The 10,322-nt window shown below is 34.4% G+C and overlaps 1 non-coding gene across 1 annotated transcript; it reads right to left on the bottom strand.

Annotated features, from left to right (window-relative positions):
• Nucleotides 1-735: 735 nt before the first annotated feature.
• LOC130842833 (U6 spliceosomal RNA) lies at nt 736-838 on the bottom strand. Its single transcript, XR_009050606.1, has one exon. It is a non-coding gene; the product is annotated as a U6 spliceosomal RNA (small nuclear RNA).
• Between the last annotated feature and the right edge of the window lie 9,484 nt (nt 839-10,322).

The raw sequence follows: 10,322 nt of genomic DNA, 5'->3' as shown, positions 1-10,322 counted from the left end.
TAATCAGTACATCTACATGGTATCATTGTATCATTTATTATCAAGAATTTGGAGGATTCTGAAAGGAAATTGGTAAATCATCAGAGATTCAAATCCCCGAAATATTAAGGACCATGTAAGATCCCATACCAATACTAGTGGCAGGAACACAAAGAGCACATATTTCTTGCTATAATTTATAATTACTAAAAATCTTAGGTGCTCAATACAATGGCATTACCTATTTAGGTCTTCTGCCCATTTGTGGATTGGGTTATTTGCTTTTTTCAGTATTAAGCTGCATGAGCTGCTTGTATATTTTGGAGATTAATCCTTTGTCAGTTGCTACATTGGCAAATATTTTGTCCCATTCTGAGGGTGGTCTTCCTGTCTTGTTTATAGTTTCTTTCGCTGTGCGAAAGCTTTCAACTTTCATTAGGTCCCATTTGTTTATTTTTTATTTTATTTCCATTATTCTAGGAGGTGGGTCAAAAAGGATCTTGCCTTGGTTTATGTCATAGAGTGTTCTGCCTATGTTTTCCTCTAAGAATTTTATAGTGTCTGGCCTTACATGTAGGTCTTGAATCCATTTTGAGTTTATTTTTGTGTGTGGTGTTAGGAAGTGTTCTAATTTCATTCTTTTCCATGTAGCTGTCCAATTTTCCCAGCACCACTTACTGAGGAGGCTGTCTTTTTTTCCATTGTATATTCGTGCCTCCTTTGTCAAAGATAAGGTGCCCATATGTGCGTGGGTTTAAAAATATGGAACACTTCATGAATTTGCATATCATCCTTGCACAGGGGCCATGCTAATCTTCTCTGTATCATTCCAATTTTAGTACGTGCTGCTGAAGAAAGCACTTATGAGTTTCTTATACATTTTGGATGTTAATACCTCATCAGATATCCAGTTTGCAAATACTTCCTATTATTCCATAGGTTGCCTTTTCATTTTGGTAATTACAACTGCTGTGCAGAAGCTTTTTAGTTTGATTTACTCCCAATTGTTTATTTTTTATTTTATTGCTTGTGTGTTAGATGTCATCTCTAAAAAATTATTTCTAAGAGCTACATCAAGGAGATTTTTTTCCTATGTTTTCTTCTGTGAGATTTATGGCTTTGGGTCTTACACTTAAGTGTTTACTCCATTTGAGTTAATTTTTATGAGTTGTTTAGGATAGGGGTCTGGTTTCATTCTTTTACATGTGAATATCCAATTTTCCCCATACCATTTATTGAAGAGACTATCTCTTCTCCACTGAGGATTCTTGGCTCCATGTCAAGTATTAGTTTACTATATACACATGAGTTTATTTCTGGGCTCTAAATTCTGTTCCACTGTCTATGTGTCTTATGTTGTACCATACTGTTTCATTTACTGTAGCTTTATAATATAGTTTGAAACTAGGAAGTGTGATGCCTTCAGGTTTGTTCTTCTTTCTCACTATTGCTTTGCCTAATTGGGGTCTTTGTGTTTTCATGCAAATGTTAGGATTGTGTTTTCTATTTCTCTAAAAAATTACATTGGAATTTTCATGGGAATTGCAATAAATCTATAGATGGTTTTGGGTAGTATGGACATTTTAACAATATTATTTCTTCTAATCCATGAGTATGGAATATCTTTAAATTATTTGTTTTCTTTTCAATTTCTTTCATCAATGTCTTATAGTTTTCAGTGTAGATTTCTTTCAACTCTTTGGTTAAATGTATTGCCAAGTATTTTATTATATTTTTGTGCTATTGTAGATGGAATTGTTTTCTTTCTTTTTCAGATCATCTGTTATTAGTTTATAGAAAAAATTACTGAATTTTGTATGTTGATTTTGTATCATAAACTTTTACTGAATTTATTTATTAGTACTAACAGTTTTTGGTAGAATCTTTAAGATCTTTTATATATATAATCATGTCATCTGAAAATAGAGACAATTTTAATTTTCCTTTCTGATTCAGATGTCTTTTATTTCTGTTCATACCTGATTACTCTGGCTAGAACTTTTAGTACTATGTTGAATAGGAATAGTGTCTTGTTCCTGATCTTATAGGAAAAGTTTTCAACCTCTCACCATTGAGTATAATGTTAGCTGTAGACTTGTCATATATGGCCTTCATTATGTTGAGGAACATTTCTCCTGTACCCAAATTGTTTTGACTTTTTTATCTTAAATGGATGTTGAATTTTGTCAAATCCTTTTTCTGCATTTACTGAAATGATCATATAACTTTTTCTTTCATTCTATTAATGTGATCCATCACAGTTTTTTTATTTTCATATGTTGAAGCAGCCTTGCATTCCAGGGATGAATCCCACTTGATCATGGTGTATGATCTTTTAATGCATTGCTGAATTTGTTTTGTTACTATTTTGTTGAGAATATTTGCTTCTCTGTTGCCTGCAAATCTTTTTCCTTATAGGGCTCCTATCTGGCCTTGGTATCAGGGTAATGCTGGCCTCATAAAATGAGTTTAGTATTGTTCCTCCTCTTCAATTTTTAGGAAGAGTTTGAGGAAGATTGGTATTAATTATTATTTAATTGTTTGGTAAAATTCATCAGACCATTTGTCCCTGGGATTTTATTTGTTGGGGAGGTTTTTGATGACCAATTCAATTTCCTTATTTTTTGGGGGGTGGGGTCTGATCAGATTTTTTTCTTCATGATTCAGTCTTGGTAGGTTGTATATTTCTAGGTATTTTCCATTTCTTCTAGGTGGCCCTATTTGTCAGTGTATAATTGCTCATAGTAGTCTCTTATGACCCTTTGTGTTTCTGTGGCATCAGTTGTAATGAATCCTTTTTCATATATAACTTTATATATTTTCTCTCTTTTTCATGGCTGGTCTAGCTAAAGATTTGTCAATTTTATGTATCTTTTCAGAGAGTCAACTTAGTTTCATTGATCTTTTCTATTTGTTATTCTGACCTCTATTTTATTTATTTCTGTTTTAATTATTATTTTTTTCTTGTGCTAAATTTGGAGTTGTTTTTCTCTTTCCACTTCCTTGAGGTGCATAAGTAAGGTTTTCTGTTTGAGATATTTCTTTTTTCTTGATGTACAGGTATAAACTTTCCTCTTAGAGCTGCTTTTTCTGCACCCCATTTGTTTTTGGCATTTTGTGTTTCAATTTACATTGCCTCAAAATTTTTAAAATTTTCTTTTAATTTCTTCTTTGATTCATTTGTTCAGGAGTGTTATTTAATTTCCATGTGTTTATGAATTTTCTAATTCTCTACTTGTTATTGGTATCTAGTTTCAAGCCACTGTGCTCAGGAAAGATAACTTGGTATGATTTCAGTCTTTTTAATTTGGTAAGACTTGTTTTGTGGAGTAAAATATGATCTATCTTAGAAGATGTTACATGTGCACTTGAGAAGAATGTGTGTTTTGCTATTGTTGGACTGTCCTGTATATGTTTGTTAGGTTCATTTGACCTGTGGTGTTATTCAAATCTGCTTTTTTTATTATTGATTATCTGTCTGGATGATCAATCCATTGTTGGAAGTAGAGGTTTTAAAGTCTCCACCTCTTATATTATTGCTGCTTATTTCTTATTTTAATTCTATGAGTATTTGCTTTATATATTTAGCTGCTCTAATGTATATTTACAACTGTTATATCTTCTCAATGGATTGGCCCTTTTATTGTTAGGTAATGACCCTTTTTTTCTCTTGATCATTTTTAGCTTTAAAGTCTATTTTGTCCAATGTAAGTATAACTACCTCTACTTTCTTTTGTTTATTGCTTGAAATGTCTTTTTCCATCCCTTAACTCTGAGTCTGTATGTGTCTTTAAAGATAAAGTGAGTCTCTTGTAGGCAGCATATTGTTGGATCTTGTTATTTTATCCATTCAGCCATTATATGTTATCTAATTAGAGAATTTAATCCATTTACATTTAAAGTAATTATTATAGGTAATGACTTTTATTGCCATTGTTAAAATTGTTTTCTAACTCTTTTATGGATTCATTGTTCCTTCTTATCTTGCTTCCTTTGTGATTTGGTGACTTTTGTAGTTACATGCTTTTACTCCTTTATCATAATCTTTTGCATAACTACTACAGGTTTTTCCTTTGTGTTTACCTTGAGGCTTCCATAAAATATATTTATAATGTCCTATTTTAAGTTATAACAACTTAACTTTGCTAGCATACATAAACTTTACAATTTTACTTCTTTCTCCCTTACAGGTTATTGATGTTACACTATGCGCACGCGCGCGCGCACACACACACACACACACACACACACACACACAGTATATACAATGTCAAATTATTTTAGTTATGATTATTTTAATACATATTTTTCACTTTTAGAGTTGTGAATGAATTATGCACCACCATTAAAATAATAGAGAATATGACTTTGTATATTTACCATTACCAGTGAGTTTTACACTTACATTCATATGTTTTTATGATGTTAATTAACAAGCTTTTATATTTGCTTGAAGAACTCCCCTTAGATTTTCTTATAAAGCAGGTCTAGAGGTGATGAACTCCCTCAGCTTTTGTTTGTTCAGGAAAGTTTTTGTCTTTCCTTCATTTACTGAAGGACAGCTTTGCCAGGCATACTATTCTTGGTTGACAGGTGTTTTTTTTTTTGTTTTTTTTTTTTTTTTTTTTCTTCAATATTTTAAGTAAATCATTTCATTCTCCCCTGGTCTGCAAAGTTTCTGTTGAGAGATCCTTGTCTTATGTTAGTTCCCTTGTATGTTATGTGTTTTTTTCCTGCTGTTTTCAAAATTCTTTCTTTGTCTCTGACTTTTGACAATTTACTTATAATGCATCTTGATGTAGCCATGTTCTGGTTCAACCTATTTGGGGTCCACTGGGCCTCATGAACCTGGCTATCCATTTCTCTCCCCAGTTTTGGAAAATTTTCAGCCATTACTGCTTTGAATATACTTGCTGTCCCTTTATTTTCCTTTCCTATTATTGAGATATAATTTACATATAACATTACATCATATAGTTTCAGGTCTAGAGCTTAGTTATCTGATATTTGTATATATTGTGAAATGATCACCAAAATAAGTATAGTTAACGTCTATCACCATACATGGTTACATTTTTTCTTGTGGTGAGAACTTTTAAGATCTATTCTCTTAGCAACTTTCAAATATGCAATATATTATTACTATTAACTATAGTCACCATACTGTATATTACATCCCCATAATTTATTTTATTACAGGAAGTTTGGTATCTTTTAGTATCCTTCATCCATTCACCCCTTCCCAACCCCCAACCCTGACTACAACCAATCTATTCTTTGTATTTATGAGGGTTGGGATTTTTTATTTAGATTTTTGCATATAAGTGATCATACAGTATTTGTCTTTCTCTGTCTGACTTATGTCACTTAGCATAATGCCATCGAGTTCCATCCATGTTGTCACAAATGGCATTATTTCCTTCTTTTTTTGTCTCAATAGTATTCCATCATGTATATGTTTGTGTACACACACACACACAAACCACATTTTCTTTATTCATCCATCAGTGGACACTTAGGTTGCTTCATGTTCCTTTCTCTTTCTCTTCTCCTTCTGGGATTCCCATAATATGTATATTATAGGCTTTCTTCACACTTTCACACTTTTTTTCTCCTCTGGCTGGATACAGTAAGTCCCCTACATACAAACCTTCAAGTTGCAAACTTTCAAAAATGAGAACTTTGGGTTCACAGATCCAATCACGTAAGTTAGTCCACATGTCTGGTGTATGTTGTCACATGCAAACATCCTCTACAAGTGGTTGTGCTTTTGTGTACTTTACAGTACTGTAGAGAGTACAGTAGTACAGTATCTTCAACCCCAGGATGCCTGGAAGCAAGCATCAAAGCAGTGGTGCTATATCTGGTAATGCTAAGAAGAGACTCACAATGCAGGAAATGGCAAGGGGATTTTCTTTATTTGAGGAGGCAATGTTAGTTTTTGAGGCACAGGACCCAAACACAGAATGGTACACAAAGGTTACAGCATCCATTCAGAATGCAATCCAGTGCTACTGTGTCATGTATGATGAGAAGAAAAGAGGTACTACCCAGACATCACTGGATCATTTTTTCAAGAGGGTAGATAGAATTGAATCCAGTGAGGAAATAGAACCTGTGCCATCAAAGTCAGGCATGAGTGAAATTGCAGCTTTCCCTGAGTCTCCTATTGCTGACAGTCCTTCAGCTCTACCATCTCCCACCTCCTCTTCCTCCTCCAGTCAGTGGCTCTTTTTGCCTGTTCACTCAATGCTAGCCCCATGTATGCCAGCTGTTGCACTGTACTACTGTACTTTTCAAGGTACTGTACTGTAAGATTAAAAATGTTCTCTTTATTTTTTGTGTTTGTTTGTTTTTTATGTATTATTTGTGTGAAAAGTATTGTAAACCTATTACGGTACAGTACTATATAGCTGATTGTGTTAGTTGGGTACCAGGCTAACTTTGTTGGATGTTCAAACAAATTGGACTTATGAACGCACTCTCGGAATGGAACTCATTCATATGTAGGGACTTACTGTAGTTTCAAATGACTTTTCTTCTAGTTCATTGATTCTTTCTTCTGCTTGGCTGAGTCTGTTATTGATGCTCTCTATTGAAGTTTTCAGACATCATATTGCACAACTCAGCTTTTTTCTTTTTTTATGGTTTCTGTTTATTTGTTGATCTCATTTTGTTTGTGCATTGCTTTCTTAATTTCATTTAGTTATCATTGTGTTCTTATAGTTCACTTAACCTCTTTAAGAGGATTATTCTTAATTCTTTTTCAGACAGTTCATAGCTCTCCATTTCTTTGGGGTCAGTTATTGGTGTTTTGTTAGTATCCTTTGGTAGTATCTTGTTTACCTGATTCTTTGTAATGCTTGACTCCTTGCACTGGTGTTTGGGCATTTGAGTAAGCAGTCTCCTCTTCCAGACTTTACAGTTTTACTATGACAGAGACAGCCCTTCACATGTCAGCAGATTCCTTGGGCAGGTGGGGCTTGGTAACAGTGTTTCTATTAGGACAAGGTCACTGCCTGAGCTATAAGGTTGGGGCAGGGGTAGGGGGAATGCTGCTGGCTGGAAACAGCTGGATGGGACTTCTGGCTTTGTTCCCTTCCCAGGTGTGGCTATAGGGTGTGTTCCATGGTTGCCTGGATTTTCTGGAGAGGCCTCCTTGTCAGGTGGGACAAGAAGCTATACTCAACAGTTAGGCAGAGCTGTGAATTTTCTTCCCTTCCTGAGTGGGGGTCTATAATTGACTCTATGCCTATTAGGGCTTGATGGCTAGGGACCCAAATTTAGCAGAGTTAGTCACCAAGCTCCCTGGTCAGATGGAACTGCTGACTTGGCTCCACAGTTGGGTAGAGCTGTTAGTTAGGCTCTGTAGTTGGGTGCCACTGCAAAGAGGAGCTCAGACTGCCAAGATTCAAGCATTGGTTGCTATAAGCCCTTCCTCCTTTATCCATCATATTCTGACCTCCAGTAGTCAAACCATACATATTCTTCCCGTAATACCTGTGATGTGAGACATGAGTGCACCTCCTAGGAAGCAACCCCAATGATGGTGGATCTGGATGGCCACCTTGGTCTCTCTTTTTCCCACTGGAGGAAATGTACACCCAAGCAGGCCCTCCCAATATTTGACTGTGCTTTTCTGGGAGAGGGGTGATGTGGTCAGAGTGTAACCATTCCTTTTACCCTTCTAATGCATTTCTTCTTGGTCACTGTGATCTGGAGCAGTGGTGGGGGTGGGGGTGGGTGGGTTCAGCCTCAACTCTGGGTTCTGGGATTATCACAATGGTGTCTTGTCTATGGATAGTTGTTAGTTGGTCTTTTTGTGAGGGGGACTGAAGCCAGAAACATCCTATATCATTATCTTGATCCAGATAGATATTTTTTACCACTACTTACTTGGCTGTACTGTGGCATGCTATAGTCTGAATCAAATCAAAAGAAAAGGTAGAAAATTGTTAATAAATCAAACTTCTTGGTCAGTAATTTTATTTTAATTACAATGGAAAATCTTTAGCAATGAATTATCTAAAACAAATGGAAGCAGCTTTCACATAAAACAGTGAATAAAAATGATATTTGTATAATATCCAACTTGTTGCATTAATATCTTCAAGTCTGTTTGATGGAATGTTTTCCCAACATGCAAATGTATTCATCAAATAGTATTTCACCTCAAGTAATGAACTGAACATGCTCTCCAGATATGTAAGCAAAAGTAATAGTCAAAATTAAGAACCCTGAAGACAGACTGCTGTGGTTTAAACTTGGTTATGCCACTAACTATGTGTGTGATTTCAAGAAAGTTACCTTATGTCTCCTTGCCTCACTTTCCTCAAATCTAGAGTGAAGTTGGCCAAAAGTAGTATCTACCTCAAAGGGTTACTGAGATAACTACATTAGTTTATATATAGGGCATTTATGAAAGTGTTTGAAATATACTAAGAATTAGCATTATCTCTTATTTTTATTTAAGCACATGAAGTGATTTTTTTATAAAAAAGATACTAAACATTTGTTTTCTAGTTCCATCGGAAATTGAAAAAAATAATAAATGTTAAAATAACATAAAAAGTGACTGGTTTCAGTTATATACATAAGAATTTCTTTCCATCAATGTAACAAAACTTTAGGAAGTAGGAGGCTTCTTACTGATGAAGACAACACATTGCCATCTATTGTGAACAGTTTAGAACTGTGCTATCCAATATAGTAGCTACTAACCAACTACATGTGGCTATTGAACACTTGAAATGTGGCTGGTCAAAACTGAGATATGCTATAATGGTAGAATACACATCGGATTTTGAAGACTTTAATGTGAAGGTAAATGGAAGTTAAAATAGCATAATATTTTATGTACGTTATATGGTAAAATAATATATTGGATGTATTGGGTTAAACAACATTTAATAATATTAATCATAACTGTTTCTTTTTTTACTTTTGTACTGTGGCTACTATAAAATTTTAAATTACACATGGGCTTGCCTTGGATTTCTGTTGGACAGCAGTGACTATAGACTCTTGTTACTCCAAGTGTGGTCTGTGGACCAGCCACACCACCCAGGAGATTGTTAGAAATTTAGAATCTCCAGGTTTTGTCCCAGGACACTAAAGCACTTCCTGACATTTAACAAGATCTCCAGATAATTCCTAAGCACATTACATTTTGAGAAGTGCTGCATTCATTGGCCTAATGACACAGATCAGACATAATGATATTTTAGGTTTTAGTCCTACAAACCTACATGATGAATTAATGACAAATGTTTATATTTTATAGAATGATCTAACTAGAAATTAAGTAATCTAAATTTTTTTTCATGTTTTCTCTTTGGTTCTAATTTGTGATTTTTCCATAGTTGAGGGCAGAAGCTGGGTAGGTGTTCAATAGCAGTTTGCCACTGTTTACCTAAGAGGGCATTTTTTAGTGAGCCAGTGGGACTGAAGTGGTTTGGGATGGGGGATGTTTCAATAAATCTGGCCCTCTGGCACTAAACCAAGAGCATAAATTATTATAGTCATGTATTGTTAAAAGAGAAAGTTGGCTAAGGCCATTCAAGTTCCTATAGACAGCCAATTACACTTAAATAATCTATTTTTTCATATAAAATGAGGGTCAAACATCTAATTACAGATTCCTCCATTGTAAGGGCAGTAACAGCCTATGCTGATTTGAAATAATCTAGAAAAAGGTGCCTAATGAGATAAGAATTTTACTTCATAATTGAAAGTTCAAGGAATACAATCAGTAAAATCAAGGAAATTCAACAATATAAATGCAGAATAGAGAATGAAAGCCTGGATGCACTTCCAGCATCAACGCATTAGGAAGAAAGGTATGTAGGGATTTTTTTTTTATTAGAATGAGTGTTAAATTAGGAATTGTGAAGGCTGAAAGGAAAGCAGATTTTTTTTTATAAGTTATATATTTGACAATTTTAGGAATACATTACCCAATTAAATCTGCCTAGGAAGAGAGCTCAAGCTTGGCTGGAGATATGAGGTATTTCAGTAGAGTACTGGAGGCAATTAATAGCATGAAATTTGGTAAAGAGAACAGATGTTGATAAAAAAATATTTCCATAATACCATCCAAACTCTATGATATAATTAGAGGCTGCCAGCTTCCATTTAGTCTGGCATAGTATCTTGGCTCTCAAAACCAAACTTTATTATGGAATTAATTTTTGATAAAAATATCCATTAAGGCCATGAATACTGTATGATTAATGTACCATATGATTGTATGAACTGTATCATTGCCAGAGTAAATGTATCATGTAATTGCATGAATAAATGTAAAATTATATGATTAAATATGAGTCTCTGTCCATTGTAAA

The sequence above is a fragment of the Hippopotamus amphibius genome, chromosome X, assembly GCF_030028045.1.
Source record: "Hippopotamus amphibius kiboko isolate mHipAmp2 chromosome X, mHipAmp2.hap2, whole genome shotgun sequence".
Lineage (NCBI taxonomy): Eukaryota > Metazoa > Chordata > Mammalia > Artiodactyla > Hippopotamidae > Hippopotamus > Hippopotamus amphibius.
This window is presented reverse-complemented; position numbering and strand designations above follow the sequence as displayed.